The sequence below is a fragment of the Bubalus bubalis genome, chromosome 13 (genome assembly GCF_019923935.1).
Source record: "Bubalus bubalis isolate 160015118507 breed Murrah chromosome 13, NDDB_SH_1, whole genome shotgun sequence".
Taxonomy (NCBI): domain Eukaryota; kingdom Metazoa; phylum Chordata; class Mammalia; order Artiodactyla; family Bovidae; genus Bubalus; species Bubalus bubalis.
Genome location: NC_059169.1, coordinates 81,168,817 through 81,190,714, shown reverse-complemented (window position 1 = coordinate 81,190,714; position 21,898 = coordinate 81,168,817).

Genomic DNA, 21,898 nt, shown 5'->3' with positions numbered 1-21,898 from the left:
GATCTTTGCCAGTCCTGGGCCCACTGCTGCATTTTCCAAATTAGTTGGCATATTGAATGCAGCCCTTGGACAGCATCATCTTTGAGGATTTGAAATAGCTCAACTGGAATTCCATCACCTCCACTAGCTTTGTTTGTAGTGATGCTTCCTAAGGCTCACTTGACTTCACATTCCAGAATGTCTGGCTCTAGGCGAATAATCATGCCATCATGGTAATCTGGGTTATGAATACCTTTTTTGTGTAGTTCTTCTGTGTATCCTTGTCACCTCCTCTTAATATCTTCTGCTTCTCTTCGGTCTGCACCATTACATACTGCAGTCTCTCCCATCAGCAAACTTCCATAAGCCCCTTAACCTTATCCATCAGAGGGAAGATGGAATGAAAAACACAATGACAGAAACTAATCAAATTGATTGAATGGACCACAGCCTTGTCTAACTCAATGAAACTATGAGCCATGCTGTGTAGGGCTGCCCAAGATGAACCGATCATGGTGGAGAGTTCTGCCAAAATGTGGTCCACTGGAGAAGGAAATGGCAAACCACTTCAGTATTCTTGCCTTGAGAACCCCATGAACTGTATGAAAAGGCAAAAATATATGACACTAAAGATGAACTCCCCAGGTCTGTAGGTACCCTATATACTTTGGAGAAAAGTGGAGAAATAACTCCAGAAAGAATGAAGAGATGGAACCAAATCAAAAACAATGCCCAGTTGTGAATGTGACTAGTGATGGAAGTAAAGTGTGGTGCTATAAAGAGCAATACTGCATAGGAACCTGGAATGTTAGGTTCATGAATCAGGTAAATTGGAAGTGGTCAAACAGGAGATGGCAAGAGTGAACATCGACATTTTAGGAATCAGTGAACTAAAATGGACTGGAATGGGTGAATTTAATTCAGAAGACCATTATATCTACTACAGTGGGCAAGAATCCCTTAGAAGAAATGGAGTAGCCATCATAGTCAACAAGAGTCTGAAATGCAGTACTTGGGTGCAATCTCAAAAATGACAGAATGACCTCTCTGTTCATTTTCAAGGCAAACCATTCAATATCACAGTAATCCAAACCTATACCCCAATCAATAATGCTGAAGAAGCTGAATTTGAACAATTCTATGAAGACCTACAAGACCTTCTAGAACTAACACTGAAAAAAGATTTTTTTTTCATTAGGGGGCCTGGAAGGCAAAAGTAGGAAGTCAAGAGATACCTGGAGTAACAGGCAAATTTGGCCTTGGAGTACCAAATGAAACAGGGCAAAGGTGAACAAAATTTTGACAAGAGACTGCACTGTTCATAGCAAACAAACTCTTTCAACACCACAAAAGACGACTCTACACATGGCCATCGCCAGATGGTCAACACTGAAATCAGATTGATTATATTCTTTGCAGCCAAAGATGGAGACACTCTATACAGTCAGCAAAAACAAGACTGGGAGCTGACTGTGGCTCAGATCATGAACTCCTTATTGCAAAATTCAGACTTAAATTGAAGAAAGTAGGGAAAACCACTAGACCGTTCAGGTATGACCTAAATCAAATCCCATATGATTATACAGTGGAAGTGAGAAATAGATTCAACGGATTAGATCTGATAGGTAGAGTGTCTGGAGAACTGTTGACGGCATTTCTTGACATTGTACAGGAGGAAGTGATCAAGACCATCCCCAAGAAAAAGAAATGCAAAAAGTCAAAATGGTCGTCTGAGGTGGGCTTACAAATAGCTGAGAGAAGAGAAGCTAAAGGTAAAGGAGAAAAGGAAATATATACCCATCTTAATGCAAAATTTCAAGGAATAGCAAGAAAAGATAGGAAAGCCTTCCTCTGTGACCAATGTAAATAGTTTTCCATATGTCCCTGCAAATGCTCCTGCCTATAGGAATCTGCTTGCTGTTTTCACTGGTCAGCTTTAGGTGTTTAATAACTTCACAATGCTTTAACTTGGAGACATTTCTATGATGGGACCCATGAGAATAAAATACCTAGTACTCTTAAATGAGTACCATATAAACAGAAATTTGAAAACGGCAACAATCATACTTTTCAATCCTTCAGATACAGACCTTAAAACAAGGATGTATGAATGCAAGCAGTATATTTAGGAGGAGATTAAGGGAACACAGGATGAAAAGTGGAAGAATAAAATAGGAAACACCAATCAATTAAAGATGCTTTAGTAAGCATGTTGCCACTGTGGGTAGCTGGAAATTAACCCTACTAGTTGGCAAAGCAGAACACAGCACAGGAACAGAACTGTGGCCACAACTGAAAAAAAAAACACATTATTATTTGTATTTATTAATATTTAACTAGGCAGGGATGAACTAGAATGGGAAATACATATATATGATGTGTGTGTGTCATTATTTTTTGCTTAAGTTCCAGGATTAAAGACAGTGTTCTCTCCTCTTCAGGAGGTAAATTTCAAAGCGTATGTCAGAAAAGCTAAAGAAAAACTCCCTGCAGAACATAAGAAAATCCCCCAATACATTATTTAATCAAAGGTAAGAACACAGAGCTCTAGCTTTCAAATACTATTTTGTCTGTTATTACTGGATTAAGTTACAGAAGTGTAATATAATAGTAAGTGAGAAGAAAACAAACATGTAATAAGGGAAAGAAAACAGAGATTCCATTATTTCATGTCACTTTACAAATATGTGAAGTAGCTGTGTCCAGCTCTTTGCGACTCCATGGACCTGTCAGGCTCCTCTGTTCATGGAATTTTCCAGACAAGAATACTGGATTGGGTTGCCATTTCCTTCTCCAATAGATCTTCTTGACCCTGGGATCAAACCCATGTCTCTTGTGTCTCCTGAATTGGCAGACAGACTCATTACCAGCTGAGGCACCAGGGAAGTCCTTAAAACATTAAAGAAGAAGAAGACTAAGAAGTGTGTCTACTCAATATCTTCCCAGAAGTAGAAGTCCTAGAATTATTTTTCACATTACCAATGTACCAAAGTTCATATTTCTCTTGCATTCTTGACTGCCAACAAAACATCACTTTACTGATAATTGATGCTAACTGGGCTGATATCATTCCCAAATGGTATAATGAGTTTAAGATGTCTAATTATTGAAATGAGCACACCAGAAACCTATGACACATCTCCTTTAAGTACTTTATATTATAATAATCTGAAAAGTATGGGTCACACAGCTACCCTATCTGATTATGAGACATCATAAATAGTAGTAATTATATTTAAAAATTTGGATACAAGACAGGGAACTATCACAAAATGTATTTAGCCAGATCTTGAGCAATGGAATTCTCTGAATAAACACGCTTTTACAGTAAAACTTCTCAGTTAAACAACAGAAACTAAAAGAAATACTAGCACTATAAAATATTACTTTTACAAACTACCCCTACAATATTTATGGAGTGAAAACAACAATTACAAGAAAATAATCAGATTTCAAATGTTTTGGGATATGACTACTTTTTTCATAGAATAAGCATTATATTGCAAATGTTTGTTATTTAATTTAAATATATGTTTAATCTTAATGGCTGCCAGGACATTCAAATATAAAACACAATTAAAACATGCAATTTCTTAATCACATAAGAAAACATGAACATCTTATTTGTGATTGGTTTTCAGAATTCAAGTGTTAAAACCACATGAATGTCCATCAGTTAAAATATACAAGGATCAGGAATATTGAATACTAGAACACTTTCTAACACCATACACAAAAATAAACTCAAAATGGATTAAAGATCTAAATGTAAGACCAGAAACTATAAAACTCCTAGAGGAGAACATAGGCAAAACACTCTCTGACATACATCACAGCAGGATCCTCTATGACCCACCTCCCAGAATATTGGAAATAAAAGCAAAAATAAACAAATGGGACCTAATTAACCTTAAAAGCTTCTGCACATCAAAGGAAACTATCAGCAAGGTGAAAAGACAGCCTTCAGAATGGGAGAAGATAATAGCAAATGAAGCAACTGACAAACAACTAATCTCGAGAATATACAAGCAACTCCTACAGCTCAACTCCAGAAAAATAAATGACCCAATCAAAAAATGGGCCAAAGAACTAAATAGACATTTCTCCAAAGAAGACATACAGATGGCTAACAAACACATGAAAAGATGCTCAACATCACTCATTATCAGAGAAATGCAAATCAAAACCACTATGAGGTACCATTTCACACCAGTCAGAATGGCTGCGATCCAAAAGTCTACAGGTAATAAATGCTGGAGAGGGTGTGGAGAAAAGGGAACCCTCTTACACTGTTGGTGGGAATGCAAACTAGTACAGCCACTATGGAGAACAGTGTGGAGATTCCTTAAAAAACTGGAAATAGACATGCCTTATGATCCAGCAATCCCACTGCTGGGCATACACACTGAGAAAACCAGAAGGGAAAGAGACACGAGTACCCCAATGTTCATCGCAGCACTGTTTATAATAGCCAGGACATGGAAGCAACCTAGATGTCCATCAGCAGATGAATGGATAAGAAAGCTGTGGTACATATACACAATGGAGTATTATTCAGCCATTAAAAAGAATACATTTGAATCAGTTCTAATGAGGTGGATGAAACTGGAGCCTATTATACAGAGTGAAGTAAGCCAGAAAGAAAAACACCAATACAGTATACTAACACATATATATGGAATTTAGAAAGATGGTAACAATAACCCTGTGTACGAGACAGCAAAAGAGACACTGATGTATAGAACAGTCTTATGGACTCTGTGGGAGAGGGAGAGGGTGGGAAGATTTGGGAGAATGGCATTGAAACATGTAAAATATCATGTATGAAATGAGTTGCCAGTCCAGGTTCGATGCACGATACTGGATGCTTGGGGCTGGTGCACTGGGACGACCCAGAGGGATGGAATGGGGAGGGAGGAGGGAGGAGGGCTCAGGATGGGGAACACGTGTATACCTGTGGCGGATTCATTTTGATATTTGGCAAATCTAATACAGTTATGTAAAGTTTAAAAATAAAATAAAATTTAAAAAAAAAATAAAAAAATAAAATAAAAATTAAAAAAAAAAAGGAATATTGAATGGATTGTTATACTTGGTTTCTTCACAAAGAAATATTTGAATAAATTAATTTAAATGACATTTTAATATAAATACACAATTATCTTGATAGGAAAATACTATGAAAATTAGAGGAAAGACAAGATGTGTTTTTGATGCTATGGGAAGTTTACTATAGTAAATTAATAGGAAAACATTTTCTGCAATGTAACATAAGTGAAAATATATTTGGGTAGAAAATAGGAAAGCATCAGATTTCTCTCAGATAACAGTGGCTTTTCTGTCACACTGACATTTCATGTTTAAAGCTCCATCAGTCAATAAGAAAACAATATGCATGATTTTGACTTGTATAAGGTTTTGGAGATAGATTATGTTCATGACAAATACACACACACACTTGCACACACACACACCCTGCTCCTAGAAAAGAAAATGGTTGAATTACCTAACTCTTATAAAGATTGTGAGTGCGGGTAGTAAAATAACATTGACTCTTTTGTATCCACTTGCATACCCAGGGTTTTCTATCAATATATGTTCCATGTTGCATTATTTGTACTTGAGTTTGCTTTTAAGGCTTCTGGCAGAGTATAGTAAATCTTTGAATATGTCTTTTTAGAACTATTTTTCTGAAAACAATGTTTGTGAAAAAAAATATCTGGTGTGCATAATAGACATGCAAAAATATCAATATTAGTCACGTCGGGGTCAAACAATAATACCCATTGGCTAAGTTTCCAGGAGAAATTTCCATGATACTTTGAGATGTCAAAGGACAGTGAACAGTTTGAAATTAATATGCCAAACAAAAAGACTCATTTTATTCAAGCTACTTAAAAACACAACTCCTATTGGCATTGAGCAATCAGAAGCTATTATAGCAAGAAAAAAAAAAAAAAAAAAAAAACAGGTGTGAAAATAACACTGTTTTAAACAGTGGGCTTCAGTTAGAAAAGTGGAAAATGACAACACCACACAACCTCAGCTGAGAAGATGCAAAACTTTCAAGAAACAGATTAAAAAGTTTATTTCTTTGAGAGCATTGGCCCATAGTAAGTGCATATACAAGACAAAGACTTAATAACGAAGATAGGATGCAGACTTATGTGTCACATGAAAAAGCAAGGTGGGACATCAAGAATACACTCTGGGCAGAATTATCATGCATTTCTTGTGGACGAAAATCTATTACACCTTCAAACTAACTTTAGTTGCAGGGATGAACAAATTGTTCTTATAAAGGACTAGGTAGTGAAAACGTTGAGATTTTCAGGACATAGGGGGCACTGTCTTACTCAGCTCAATAGCTGTAGAAAAAAAGCAGTCATAGAAAACATGTACATGTTGATTGCAGTTGTATCTCAGTAAAACTTTATTTACAGACCGAAAATTTGAACTTCATATCATTCTTACATATCACAAAATGATTTTTTTCCTCTGATTTATTTTTCAAGCATTTAAAAGTATAAACTCTATTCTTGCCTTTTGGGGCTATGCAAAAAGCTAGGTGTGGCAAATGGCCATAGCCTGCCAACCCCTGATTTAGGTGGTTTCATCACATAGATTAAAACTATATGTGCTCCTTTGGTTTCCAGAAAAATATCAATTTCTGTTTTATTGACCATTTCAAAGACTTTGACTGTGTGGATCACAACAAACTGTGGAAAATTTTTCAAGAGATGAGAATACCAGACTGCTATACCTGCCTCCTCAGAAATCTGTATGCAGGTCAAGAAGCAACAGTTAGAACTGGACATGGAATACAGACCAGTTCCAAAGTGGGAAAGGAGTATGTCAAGACTTATATTGTCACCCTGCTTGTTTAACTTATATGCAGAGTACATCATGTGAAATGCTGGGCTGGATGAAGCACAACCTGGAATCAAGTTTATCAGGAGAAATATCTACAACCTCAGATATCCAGATGACACTACCCTTATGGCAGAAATTGAAGAGGGACTGAAGAGGCTCTTGATAAAAATGAAAGAGAAGAGTGAAAAAGTTGACTTAAAGCTCAGCATTCAGAAAAACAAGATCATGGCATCTGGTCCCATCACTTCATGGCAATAGATAAGAGAAATAATGGAAACAGTGACAGACTTTATTTTGGGGGGCTCCAAAATCACTGCAGATGGTGACTGCAGCCATGAAATTAAAGGATGCTTGCTTCTTGGAAAAAAAGCTTTGACTGATTTAGCATAGTAAAAAGCAGAGACAGTACTTTGCCAGCAAAGATCCGTCTAGTCAAAGCTATGGTTTTTCCAGTAGTCATATACAGATGTGAGAGTTGGACCATAAAGAAAGCTGAGAGCCAAAGAATTGATGCTTTTGAACTGTGGTGTGGGAGAAGACTCTTGAGAGTCTTTTGGACTGCAAGGAGATCCAACCAGTCCATCCTAAAGGAAATCGGTCCTGAATATTCATTGGAAGGACTGATGCTGAAGCTGAAGCTCCAATACTTTGGCCACCTGATGGGAAGAACTGACTCATTGGAAAATAGCCTGCTGTGAAAGATTGAGGGCAGGAGGAGAAGTGGACGACAGAGGATGAAATGGTTGGATGGCATCACTGACCCGATGGACATGAGTTTGAGAATGCTCCGGGAGTTGGTGATAGACTGGGAAGCCTGGCGTGCTGCAGTACATGGGGTCACAAAAAGTCGGACACGTATGAGTGACTGAACTGAGCTCATAGCTTGTATCATGAGCAAATTCTTTGCTATATTTATAACATCTAATTAAGAACCAATTTAGGTATTACCATACAAAAATATGTGGTTATGTTTGTCGATTATAGTTCTCAGATGTGTAAAAAAATACAAGTGTATTATCCTTATTATGCTTTTGTAAGGTTTGCTCTGTCTACAAATTAATCATGTTATGTATTCATTCTTGAAATATTGACTATAAAACAAACACAACAAATAACTTAAGTAATAAGAGATGTAGCATAAGTTAGCATTTAAGGAGTGCTAAAATGAAAATCACATTTTTCAAAAATAGTTCACTTTAACCCCAGCCAATTTGGCCAGGATAAGTACTGATAGTCAGAAAGATCAAATAACCATAGAAGAATCAACTCTAAAATTTGAGAGTTATGCAGGCAGTTATGCATTCATTTGATTTATCTTACTATTTAATAACATATATTGTCTTTATCACTGAATAGATACATACATACTAGTGATAGTTCTGAATTGTTTCTTTTGACTATCCAGAATTCAAGCACTTGTTCTCATTAATTTTAAGATAATAAACCATATTTTTCCTGATTACAGAAGAGAACCCATTAGATATGTACAGACTTCTATAACAACAACCATATTTTTGAAAAATAGGGCATTTCTAATATTTTCTTTTGTAAAATAATCCTACAATACACTATATGTACATATCTCTTTTGTTTCAACTTTACTTCAGTTCAGTTCAGTTCATTTGCTCATACCATGTCTGACTCTTTAATAACTCATGGGCTGCAGCACACCAGGGTTCCCAGTCCACCACCAACTTCTGGAGCTTACTCAAACTCATATCCACCAAGTCAGTGGTGACATCCAACCATCTCATCCTCTGTTGTCTCCTTCTCCTCCTGCCTTCAATCATTCCCAGCAGCAGGGTTTTTTACAGTGATTCAGTTATTCGCATGAGTTGGCCAAAGTATTGGAGTTCCAGAATCAGCATCAGTCCTTTGAATGTATATTCAGGACTGATTTCCTTTACGATGGACTGGTTTAATCTCCTTGCAGTCCAAGGGACTCTCAAGAGTCTTCTCCAACACCACAGTTCAAAAGCTTCAGTTCTTTGGCACTCAGCTTTCTTTCTTTCTTTTTTTTTTTTTTTTTTTTTTTTTTGCTTACCAGCTTTTTTTTTTAAATTTTATTTTGTTTTTAAACTTTACAAAATTGTATTAGTTTTGCCAAATATCAAAATGAATCCACCACAGGTATACATGTGTTCCCCATCCTGAACCCTCCTCCCTCCTCCCTCCCCATACCATCCCTCTGGGTCGTCCCAGTGCACTAGCCCCAAGCATCCAGTATCGTGCATCGAACCTGGACTGGCATTCTTTATAGTCTCACACACATATATGACTACTGGAAAAACCATAGCTTTGACTAAACAGACCTTTGTTGGCAAAGTAATGTCTCTGCTTTTTAATATGCTGTCTAGGTTGGTCATAGTTTTTCTTCCAGGGAGTAAGTGTTTTCTTTTTTTTTTTAATTTCATGGTTCCAGTCACCATCTGCAGTGATTTTGGAGCCCCCCAAAATAAAGTATATTACTCTTTCCATTGTTTCCCCATCTACTTACCACGAAGTAACAGAACCAGATGCCATGATTTTCGTTTTTTGAATATTGAGTTTTAAGACAGTTTTTCCACTCTCCTCTTTCACCTTCATCAAGAGGCTCTTTAGTTCCTCTTCACTTTCTGCCATAAGGGTGGTGTCATCTGCATATCTGAGGTTATTGATATTTCTCCTGAAAATCTTGATTCCAGCTTGTGCTTCATCCAGCCAAGCATTTCTCATGATGTACTCTGCATATAAATTAAATAAGCAGGGTGAAAACATACAACCTTTATGTAGTCCTTTCCCAATTTAGAACCAGTCCGTTGTCCCATGTCTGGTTCTAACTGCTGCTTCTTGACCTGCATACAGATTTTTCAGGAGCCAGTTAAGGTAGTCTGGTATTCCTATCTGTTGAAGAATTTTCCACAGTAAGTTGTGATCAACACAGTCAAAGGCTTTGGCCTGGTCAATAAAGCAGAAATAGATGTTTTTCTGGAATTCTCTTGTTTTTTCCATGATCCAGCGGATGTCGGCAATTTGATCTCTGTTTCATCTGCCTTTTCTAAAACCAGCTTGAACATCTGGAAGCTCACAGTTCACATACTGCTGAAGCCTGGCTTGGAGAATTTTGAGCATCCCTTTTCTAGTGTGTGAGATGATCATACGCGTGCATATTTTGAGCATTCTTTGGCATTGCCTTTCTTTGGGATTGAAATGAAAACTGACCTTTTCCAGTCCTGTGGCCACTGCTGAGTTTTCCAAATCTACTAACATATTGAGTGCACTTTAAACAATCACCTTTACAATTTGAAATAGCTCAACTGGAATTCCATCACCTCCACTAGCTTTGTTCACAGTGATGCTTCCTAAGGCCCATATGACTTTGCATTCCAGGATATCTGGCTGTAGACAAATTATACATATCTTATGTTTTACAAATCATAAAATATAATACATTTTATTGCTTTGAAAAACTGCAAATATGTGAATATATTTAGGGACTTGAAAATTCATATCATTTGCCAGATAGCATCTAGTTTGGGCATTACTATCATTTTTGATTTAGGGATAATTCAAAATGACTTTGACTCTCAATATAGAGGCCAACCTATCTCAAAGTTTTATGAATGAGACTGATGTTAATATCAAAAAGATGACAGAGTGGCATTGACACATATACAGTACCATGTGTAAAGTAGATAGCTAGTAGGAAGCTGCTATCTAATAAAAAGCTTACCCTGGCACTCTGTGACATGACAACCTAGAGGGGTGACATGGAGAGGTGGGAAGGAATCTCAAGTGTTGGGGAAATTATATGTGTGTGTGTATATATATATGTGTGTGTGTGTGTGTGTGTGTCTGCGTGTGCGTGTGTGTGTGTATATAGTTATGACTGATTCTTGTTGTTGTAGGGTAGAATATACATCATAAAGCAATTATCCTTAAAGTAAACAAAAACAGAATGAAATGATGAGAATATAAAGAAAACCTCACCTGCCACAAATCACATAAAAAATATATTAAAGTTTAACAAGAGCAAAACATCAGATGTCTGATTGACATCTGTGCCAAACATCAATCTGTGTGTTCCTTTAACAGGTATAATACTAAAGCAGATCAAAAAATGACATCAAATGACACTGATGCATTTAAGCTAGTTTTAAAGATGACTTGAAATCTCATTAGCAGCTAGTGACAAGAAGGGCACTGAACCACACTAATTGTAGATGTAACGAATGAGACTAAAGGTCAAACATGCAGAGTGAAGTCCACAGTCTGGTTGAGAGATGAAACAGTAGCAAGCTGCTAACTTTGGCTTATTCCTTGCCTTCAGAACCTGCACTCTATAAGATAAGTAGACCTAAATCCAATATTTGATTAACCTTATTCTCTGAAATCACTAAATATCTAGAATACTGAGTTGCATTTACATTTACAAAAAAATGGTGGTACCGGTCGTCTTGGTGATAATGTGTATGTGCACAGAGAATAAATGTGTGTTTACATGTGTATGTATGTGCTGTGACCTCCATACATAAAATCTGGGTTTATAGCTATCATATTGCATAAATTGTATCTAGTCTATAAAGCTAAATTATTTTTTAAAAAACTTATGTTTCATAAATAAAGCTAAAATGTTAGATATTTAATGAACTATGTGAGAATAGGAAATTTCTCCTTTTCTAACACTAATGTTTTTCAATTGCCTGTCTGAAAAAAATAAGGGAAGTGAAAAAGAAAAGGTCAGTGATTTTGATTCAGATGGTCTTGAGAGTAAGTACTTCTAAATTTAACTGAGTGACAAAATAACAAAAAAGTATATGTGAACAATAGAAAACATAACTGATTTTAAAATGACAACTGCTTTATCTAAAGTTTGGAAGCTTAGAAATGCAAATACATCCAATTTAAAACTCCTCTGAATGGAAACCAAAGGAAGCAAGTGAAATATCATTAAATGGTTTAGCACTTTTAAAAGGAAAATAGAAAATATTTGTTTTACTACTGAATTATATTTATTGCAATGATTTTTTTCAATTGAAGAAAAATTGATTTTTAGAGATAAATGTTAAGAACCATAAGGTCACAGGAACATATAACTCAAGGTCATTATTCTTTAAACTACTTTATGTCACAATTTGTTTTCAATTTAGGGATTCTTAAATATATTTGACTGGAAACCAGTCAAACTTAAAAGAAATTACGTCTGAATATTCATTGGAAGGATTGATTCTGAGGCCTCAATACCTTGGTCAGAAGAATTATTGAAAAATCTAAATAAGTAGAGGAGCATACCATATTTAACAAATTAGAGAGTCAATGTAGTTAAAACATAAATTTTCCCCAAATTGATCAATAGGTTTCTATAATCAGAATAAAAATTCTGGAAGAATTTTTTTTTTTTAATGTGAGGATTGATGAACTAATTATAATTTTTATAAAAATGTTTATAGATTAGACAATAAAATTATAAATAAAAACAAATTGGAAAGGGTTTATATAATTTGATTTTCAAGCATTATAACAAGGCTATACTAATCAAAACAGCATGGTACTGATAAAAGGACAAAGACAGGCACAAGGAACAAAATAGAGCCTAGAAAAAGACTAATTATATATTTTCAGATGATTTTCAAGAAAAGTGGGACCCTGTGTACGAGACAGCAAAAGAGACACTGATGTATAGAACAATCTTATGGACTCTGTGGGAGAGGGAGAGGGTGGGAAGATTTGGGAGAATGGCATTGAAACATGTAAAATATCATGTATGAAACGAGTTGCCAGTCCAGGTTCGATGCACGATACTGGATGCTTGGGGCTGGTGCACTGGGACGACCCAGAGGGATGGAATGGGGAGGGAGGAGGGAGGAGGGTTCAGGATGGGGAACACATGTAAACCTGTGGCGGATTCATTTTGATATTTGGCAAATCTAATACAGTTATGTAAAGTTTAAAAATAAAATAAAATTAAAAAAAAAAAAAAAAGAAAAGTGGGAAACAAGTTCACCTGGAAAAGGGAAATATTTTCAAGAAATGGAACACAGAGATGTTTTCACAAGGGAAGAGTGAAATATTAGCTCATCCTTATGCAAAAAAACAAAAACAAAAACAAAAAAAAACACCTCTAAATCTCTAAGTGCATCCAAGACATAAACTGAAAGGCTAAAACTGTATAATTTCTAGAATGAATCATAGGTGCAAATCTCTGCAAATTTGGAGTAGCACCAAATCATCTCTGACTCTCTCCTTAATAACAACCAAGTTACTGAAAAATAAGATTCAGTGCTTTGAAACTATGGTCCAAGAATGATAATTTATATAAAATTAATTACTAACCATACCACAATAAAATAGAACAGCTCAGCAGTGGAGGAATAGGTGGCCAAAGATGATTGATACTATATTCATTTTTCCTTTTGTTAAATCTGTGTTCAATAAGTACATCTTATTTGTTTTTAATGTCTGATATTAAAAGTACTCTATTTATTTGAGTTATACTCTTGGTTACTCATTGTAGAATATATGTAAAGTATTCTCTGGTTAGCTAGCCCAAACAGTCATTCTTTAGGTTTCTTTGAATTTCACTTTATGTTTCTATTCTAGCAAGTTTTGATTGAATTTTCTTCTCTCTTTCCTACCATGACAAATCAGATAGGAATAAGTATCTCTCCCCTGAGTCCAAGAGCATTCTGAGTATTCCTGTTAGAATTTTGAGTTCACTATATAAATTGTTATTTCAAGTGACCACTTTCTGTATCTTGAAGTGGGAGACCAAATTTCATACATATTAAACCCAGTGCCTGGCACAGTGATTAATAGATTATATATGGTAAATAAATATTTTATTAGAAAAATGCTGTATTTCTAGAAAATTATTTATTTCTTTGTTATTTACACTTTTTCTACCCTCAGATTGAAATGTGTTTATGGAAGTATAATTATTGTCAAATCCCTAATAATTATATTTGTCCTCCTAAATAATTTCCCTTGATTTACTCTACCACTCATATATTTTTATTTTTTTTCAGTAGCGAAGATTTCAGAGTGAACAGCATTTTGTTATCTCATATTAGGTAAAAGACTATGAGATTTTAAAGGTTAATATCAGAGAACAACAAATGTGCAGCATATTATTTCAGTTCCTAACTTTGTATTGTGAATTGTATTCTAAAGAGCTATAAATAAAAAAGATAATGACTTGGTTCTTAGATTCTGGTCTACAAAAAACAAACAAACAATTAATGATAGGCTATGAGTAAGATATTAGACTCTTCCACAGTTTAGTAAAGAATCAGAATTGATCAGGGAGATAGAACTTACATATTTTTCCTTGAAACCTATAATATTTCTCTATATGCATAAAAGGAAGGATTTAGCATGCATGTAAAGAAAAATAAAGGGACAGACTTTATTTGCTTGGGCTCCAAAATCACTGTGGATGGTGACTGCAGCCGTGAAATTAAAAGACTCGCTCCTTGGAAGAAAAGCAATGACAAACCTAGATAGCATACTAAAAAGCAGATATCACTTTGACAACAAAGGTCAGTATAGTCAAAGCTATGGTTATTCCATTAGTCTTGTATGGATGTGAGAGCCGGACAGTAAAAGAGGCTGAGTGCCAAAGAATCGATGCCTTTGAACTGTGGTGCTAGAGAAGACCCTTGAGAGTCCTTTGAACTGCAAGGAGACCAATAATCCAGTCAATCCTAAAAGAAATCAATGCTGAATATTCACTAGAAGGACTGATGATGAAGCTGAAGCTCCAATACTTTGACCACCATATGCAAAGAGACGACTCATTGAAAAAGACCCTGCTGATGGGAATGATTGAAGGCAGGAGGAGAGGGAGTGACAGAGGGTAAGATGGTTGGATGGCATCACCGACTCAATGGACTTCAATTTGAGCGAACTCTGGGAGATGATTAAAGAAAGGGAATCCCGGCATGCTGCAATCAATCCATGGGGTTTGCAGAATCAGACACGACTTAGTGACTGAACCACAACAAAGAAAAGTCTATAAAACTCATAAAAATCTATCTGCAAAAGTCTAGACAAATCTAGTAGATTATTAACTTTTTTTCCATAATGTAAATATTTTATTTTATTTTAATTTTTTAACTTTACAATATTGTATTGGTTTTGCCATATATCAAAATGAATCCACTGCAGGTATACATGTGTTCCCTATCCTGAACCCTCCTCCCTCCTCCCTCTCCATACCATCCCTCTGGGTCGTCCCAGTGCACCAGCCCCAAGCATCCAGTATCATGCCTCGAACCTGGACTGGCAACTCGTTTCATATATGATATTATACATGTTTCAATGCCATTCTCCCAAATCATCCCACCCTCTCCCTCTCCCACAGAGTCCAAAAGATTGTTCTATACATTAGTGTCTCTTCTGCTGTCTCATATACAGGGTTATTGTTATCATCTTTCTAAATTCCATATATATGCATTAGTATACTGTATTGGTGTTTTTCTTTCTGGCTTACTTCACTCTGTATAATAGGCTCCAGTTTCATCCACCTCACAAGAACCGATTCAAACATATTATTTTTAATGGCTGAGTAAATTTATTAACTTTTGAAATCTGATAGACACCAAAAAAGACATTTGAACACCATAAATGTAAAACAATTCATCCTTTTCAGTGATATCAGATCAGATCAGATCAGTCGTTCAGTCGTGTCCGACAATTTGCGACCCCATGAATCACAGCACGCCAGGCCTCCCTGTCTATCACCAACTCCCGGAGTTCACTCAGACTCATGTCCCATCGAGTCAGTGATGCCATCCAGCCATCTCATCCTCTGTCATCCGCTTCTCCTCCTGCCCCCAATCCCTCCCAGCATCAGAGTCTTTTCCAATGAGTCAACTCTTCGCATGAGGTGGCCAAAGTACTGGAGTTTCAGCTTTAGTATCATTCCTTCCAAAGAAATCCCAGGGCTGATCTCCTTCAGAATGGACTGGTTAGATCTCCTTGCAGTCCAAGGGACTCTCAAGAGTCTTCTCCAACACCACAGTTCAAAAGCATCATTTCTTCAGTGCTTAGCCTTCTTCACAGTCCAACTCTCACATCCATACATGACCACTGGAAAAACCATAGCCTTGATTAGACGAACATTTGTTGGCAAAGTAATGTCTCTGCTTTTGAATATGCCATCTAGGTTAGTCATAACTTTCCTTCCAAGGAGTATGTGTCTTTTAATTTCATGGCTGCAGTCACCATCTGCAGTGATTTTGGAGCCCAGAAAAATAAAGGCTGACACTGTTTCCACTGTTTCCCCATCTATTTCCCATGAAATGATAGGACTGGATGCCATGATCTTCGTTTTCTGAATGTTGAGCTTTAAGCCAACTTTTTCACTCTCCACTTTCACCTTCATCAAGAGGCTTTTTAGTTCCTCTTCACTTTCTGCCATAAGGGTGGTGTCATCTGCATATCTGAGGTTATTGATATTACTCTCGGCAATATTGATTCCAGCTTGTGTTTCTTCCAGTCCAGTGTTTCTCATGATGTACTCTGCATATAAGTTAAATAAACAGGGTGACAATATACAGCCTTGACGAACTCCTTTTCCTATTTGGAACCAGTCTGTTGTTCCATGTCCAGTTCTAACTGTTGCTTCCTGACCTGCATACAAATTTCTCAAGAGGCAGATCAGGTGGTCTGGTATTCCCATCTCTTTCAGAATTTTCCACAGTTTATTGTGATCCACACAGTCAAAGGTTTTGGCATAGTCAATAAAGCAGAAATAGATGCTTTTCTGGAACTCTCTTGCTTTTTCCATGATCCAGCGGATGTTGGCAATTTGATTTCTGGTTCCTCTGCCTTTTCTAAAACCAGCTTGAACATCAGGAAGTTCACGGTTCACATATTGCTGAAGCCTAGCTTGGAGAATTTTGAGCATTACTTTACTAGTGTGTAAGATGAGTGCAATTGTGAGGTAGTTTGAGCATTCTTTGGCATTGCCTTTCTTTGGGATTGGAATGAAAACTGACCTTTTGCAGTCCTGTGGCCACTGCTGAGTTTTCCAAATTTGCTATAGATGTTAGCTAATTATAGTGAAGAAAAGAATGTTTCAAATCAGATAAGCGAGACCTTGATGATTTTAGCATTTAATAAAAATGACTATAGGATAAAGCCAAGCCTCAATAAGTCAACAGGCAAAGCAAGGGCCCTTAATCAGATTTTTTAAAAGTCAGTGTTTTTTATTCTCTTCTGTGAATTCTAGTATAAAATTATTTAGATTTTAGCTATATGTTTAATTTAAGATCCAGTTAAGGAAAATATAAAGTGGAAAATACTTTATGGTTGAAATTTCAAGAGTAAGAAGGTTTATCAATGTTGGATCTTTGGCTTTATTTTTACACTTCACTTCTCCCCATCAGAGGTGGAGGAAGTTGTCTAATTGCTGAGTATAAGAAAGTGAATTTCCAATCATTTAAGACTTTACCCCTTATTCCATTTTTTCCCCTTAGAAACTGACCTTTGAGAAGAGAAAATATGTTTTGCACTGTTGCTCAGTTACATAAATAATATAGGAACAGATTATGCTTCTGAAAATTGGGAAGGCTGGTTCAATTCATTATGCCTACCAGTGGATAATCTGTCTTATCTTGGAGTGTTCACGTATGTCTGTGTTCATGCTAAGTTGCTTCAATCATGAATGACTCTGCAACCCTATGGACTGTAGCTCACCAATCTCTGTACATAGGATTTTCCAGGCAAGAATACTGTAGTGGGTTGCCACACCCTCCTCCAGAGGATCTTTCTGACCCAGGGATTGAACCCACAACTCACGTTTCCTGCATTGACAGGAAGATTCTTTACCACTAGTGCTGCCTTTTATTCCCCTCATCTGTGTCTATTTTCCCATAAATATATATCGCATTCTCCAATATAAGCTTCACAAATTATAAAGAGGATATTTTGTTCTTCATTTACCCTATTTGGTTAAGTTGATCTGAAACTTATGTAGGGAAATGTGCTGATGTACTGAATGCCTTCACACCCAATAGTGGTTCATGAAGATGGTAGGGTTCCAGCCAAATGGAATGATTTTAGAAATGGCAGGATGTTCAAAACAGTATTATTATTTTACAAATGAAGAACCCAATATTTAAAGAGGTTAGGTAATTCATGGCAGAACTATAAACCAAACTGGTTTATTGACCATCAAGTTCATGCATACTAAGGATCCCCTTCCAACCTGCTATATTTGAAAATTCATGATCTCTAAATTCAGATCTCATTTCTAGTTCCTTTTCTTATTACTTATTACAGCATTCAGTTTTCTTACTTGCAAACCAATGCCCAAGTTCACAAGTTTGTTCTAGAATAAGAAGAAGAGTACCCTATATTATTATTATTATTAATTAAGCTCAGTCATGTCCAACTCTTTGTGTCCCCATGGACTGTAGCCTGTCAGGCTCCTCTATTCATGGAATTTTCCAGGCAAGAATACAGGAGTGGGTTGCCATTTCCTTGTTCAGGGGATCTTCCAGACCCAGGAATTGAACCTGGGTCTCCCACATTCCAGGCAGATTCTTTACTATCTGAGCCAGTAGGGGTGCCTGCACTATTGAGTAAATATCCACTTACCACATTATTCTCTATAATTATTTTTCTAATCTGAATCACAACAATAAGTAAAATATGAACTCTTAACGAATGAATATTTTAAAATATTAACAGCATTTAGCAATGCTGATTAGAATGATAAATTATAATCACACAGTTAATTTTAACTGCATGAGATTTTAAGACATATTTATTAAAAACACGTAAAAGTTAGGATATATTTCTACAGTAATTGAGAAATTATAGTTTTCTGTGTAAAGTGAATCTAAAGATATTTTAATATATCATAAAATCTGAATCCATACTGTCATTATCAAATCAAGTGCTCTTTTAAATCTGTCTTTCACAGGTACCCTGTTTATCCTTTTCTATTTTTTCTTACCTTTACAAACCAGTTTCATACGCATTTACCCGGAAGTACTATTTTTGTTACTATGTTTGATGATCATTTTTGTAATGAACACAAATCATAGAAAATATTCCTTTTTAAATAGAATTTTTTTTTAATCTTACTCTCAGTGAAATAGCTTGAGGAAAGTAGACAGGTTCAATGAAAAACTGTCATTTATTCATCCTTTTTTTCAGCTGTCAATCCTACCTGTGGGATGACTTTTCCATTGGTGTCTCTACATACCTGATGTATCCTTAATTCCAACTCTCATTGAAAACTTCACACTAAACTAAAAGATGTAATATCAAGGAAAGATCATGGAAGAAACCTAAGCTGAACATAACTAGTTTAAATAGCTTTGCAGCTTCAAAACGATAGTCTAATAAGGGTGTTAAAATATACAAAAACTAAAAGGCAAATTACTTTTCTTAATAAATTATTTTGAAAAGTGCCTCATCTAATTTAGATACTTTGTGATATTTTTTATTGGTCTCATCAGCATTCTTTACTTAATGGTTAATCCAAAACAATCCATAATAATAATTTATAAGATTAAAAAAATGATAAACAGCAACTACAAATTGGGTGTTGAACAGTGCAATACATTTGAGTAAAATTTAAATTACCTACACTAACTGAGCGACTGATCTGATCTGAACTCTACTTTCTTGAGCACCCAAATTAACTTAGGGTTTCCTGGGTGGCTCAAATGGTAAAGAATGTGCCTGCAATGCGGGAGACCTGAGTTTGATTCCTGGGTCGGGAAGATCACCAGGAGAAAAGAATGGTAACATACTCCAGTATTCTTTCCTGGAGAATTCCATGGACAGAGGAGCCTGGCAGGCTACAGTTCATGGAGTCACAACGAGTCATACATGACTGAGTGACTAACACACACAAATTAACTGAATTTATTTCAAAAGATATCATTCAGTTCAGTTCAGTTCAGTAGCTCAATCGTGTCGCACTCTTGGCGACTCCATGAATTGCAGCACGCCAGGCCTTGTTGTTCATCACCAACTCCTGGAGTCCACCCAAACCCATGTCCATTGTGTAGGTGATGCCATCCAACCATCTCATCCTCTGCTGTCCCCTTCTCCTCCTGCCCTCAATCTTTCCCAACATCAGGGTCTTTTCCAATGAGTCAGCTCTTCACATCAGGTGGCCAAAGTACTGGAGTTTCAGCTTCAACATTAGTCCTTCCAATGAACATCTAGGACTGATCTTCTTTAGGATGGACTGGTTGGATCTCCTTGAAGCCCAAGGGACTCTCAAGAGTCTTCTCCAACACCAGTGTTCAAAAGCATCAATTCCTCAATTAATTTTTATTAATTCATTTGCTTATTCATCTTCAAAAAATGTTTATTTAATGTTTGCTATGTTAGAAATTGACTAATATTGTAAAAATGCCTATATTACCCAAAGCAATCTACAGATTCAATGCATTCCCTATCAAATTACAAAGGGCATTTTCCACAGAATTAGAGTGAAGCTTTTACAATTATATGGAAATACAAAAGAATTCAAATAGTAAAAGTGATCTAGTGAAAGAAGAATAGAGGTGAAGGAATCAGGCTTCATGACTTCAGAGTTTACTACAAAGCTACAGTCATCAAAACAGTGTAAAGTGGCACCAAAAAAAAAAAAAAAAGAAAAGAAAGAAAGAAGCATAGATCAATGGGACAGGATAGAAAGCCCAGAGATAAACCAATGTACCTATAGCCACCTAATCTATGACAGAGGAGGCAAGAATGTACAATGGAGAAAAGATGGTCTCTTCAATAAGTGGCGCTGGGAAAACTGGGCAGCTATATGTAAAAGAATGAAATTAGAAGACTCCCTGGTGGCTCAAATGGTAAAGAATCCACCTGCAATGCAGGAGACCTGGCTTCAACCCTTGGGTCAGGAAGATCTCCTGGGGAAGCTAATGGCTAACCACTCCAGTATTCTTGTTTGGAGAATTCCATGGACTGGCAGGCTACATTCCATGGGTCACAAAGAGTAGGACATGACTGAGCAACTCAATCTTTCACTTTCACTAATATCATACACAAAACTCAAAATGAATTAAAGACATAAATGTAAGGCCAGATACTACACAACTCTTAGAAGAAAATATATGAAGAACACTCTTTGACATAAATCACAACATTTTTTTTTGTTCCACTTTCTAGAGTAATGAAAATAAAAAGAAAAATAAACAAATATGTTAGAAATTGCCCTGCCCTCAGAGAGCATTAGGTGCAGTCACACTGTTGCCCTCACTGTCCTTGAATCATATTCAATGAATCTGGAAAGCTTCTATCACAACTTTATCAACATATCAAAATAGAATATCACCCTGGGGGGCTACACAAAATTCCTTGAAGTTCTAATATCTGAGTCAATTCCTCTTTTTTCATCACTTGTGTGAACTTGTTTCTTAGGTGGCTCTTTATGTGATCACAGAGGCTAAGAAATCTCTTCCACATGGAGTCAGTTCAGGCTCCATATACCTTGGACTTCACCTTGTATTCCTTCTCTTCTTTTGGCCTGAGAAGAGACAGAGAGCAGGCAGAGCCACAAAAAGTCCCCTATGTCACTGAGGACTTCCCAGGTGGCGCTAAAGAACCCATCTCCCAATGCAGGAAGCATAAGAGGTGCAGGTTCGACCCCTGGGTTGGGAAGATCCCCTGGAAGAGGGCATGGCAACCCACTTCAGTATTCTTGCCTGGAGAATCCCATGGACAGAGGAGTCTTGTGAACCACTGTCCATAGGGTCACACAGAGTCAGATACGACCAAATCTACTTAGCATGCACACACACTATGTCACTGAAAGAAATGTGGACGTGAGTTTAAGGGTGATATAAAGTAATTGACAGCTCTATACAGGGTTACTAACAGGATTCTTATTGACATGTTTTAAATTATCAATCTCGTTAAATTTTAAAAGCATATGAAGTTTTCTACATGTATGTTTTTGTATGTTAGTGAACAAAAAACAAAGAGCTATATGTTGAAAACATGATTTTTATTTAATTAGCTGCAATAGATTGATGTTAAATATGATTTTTATTAAATACATAAATTAATTTCTGAGGTACTTTAGAAT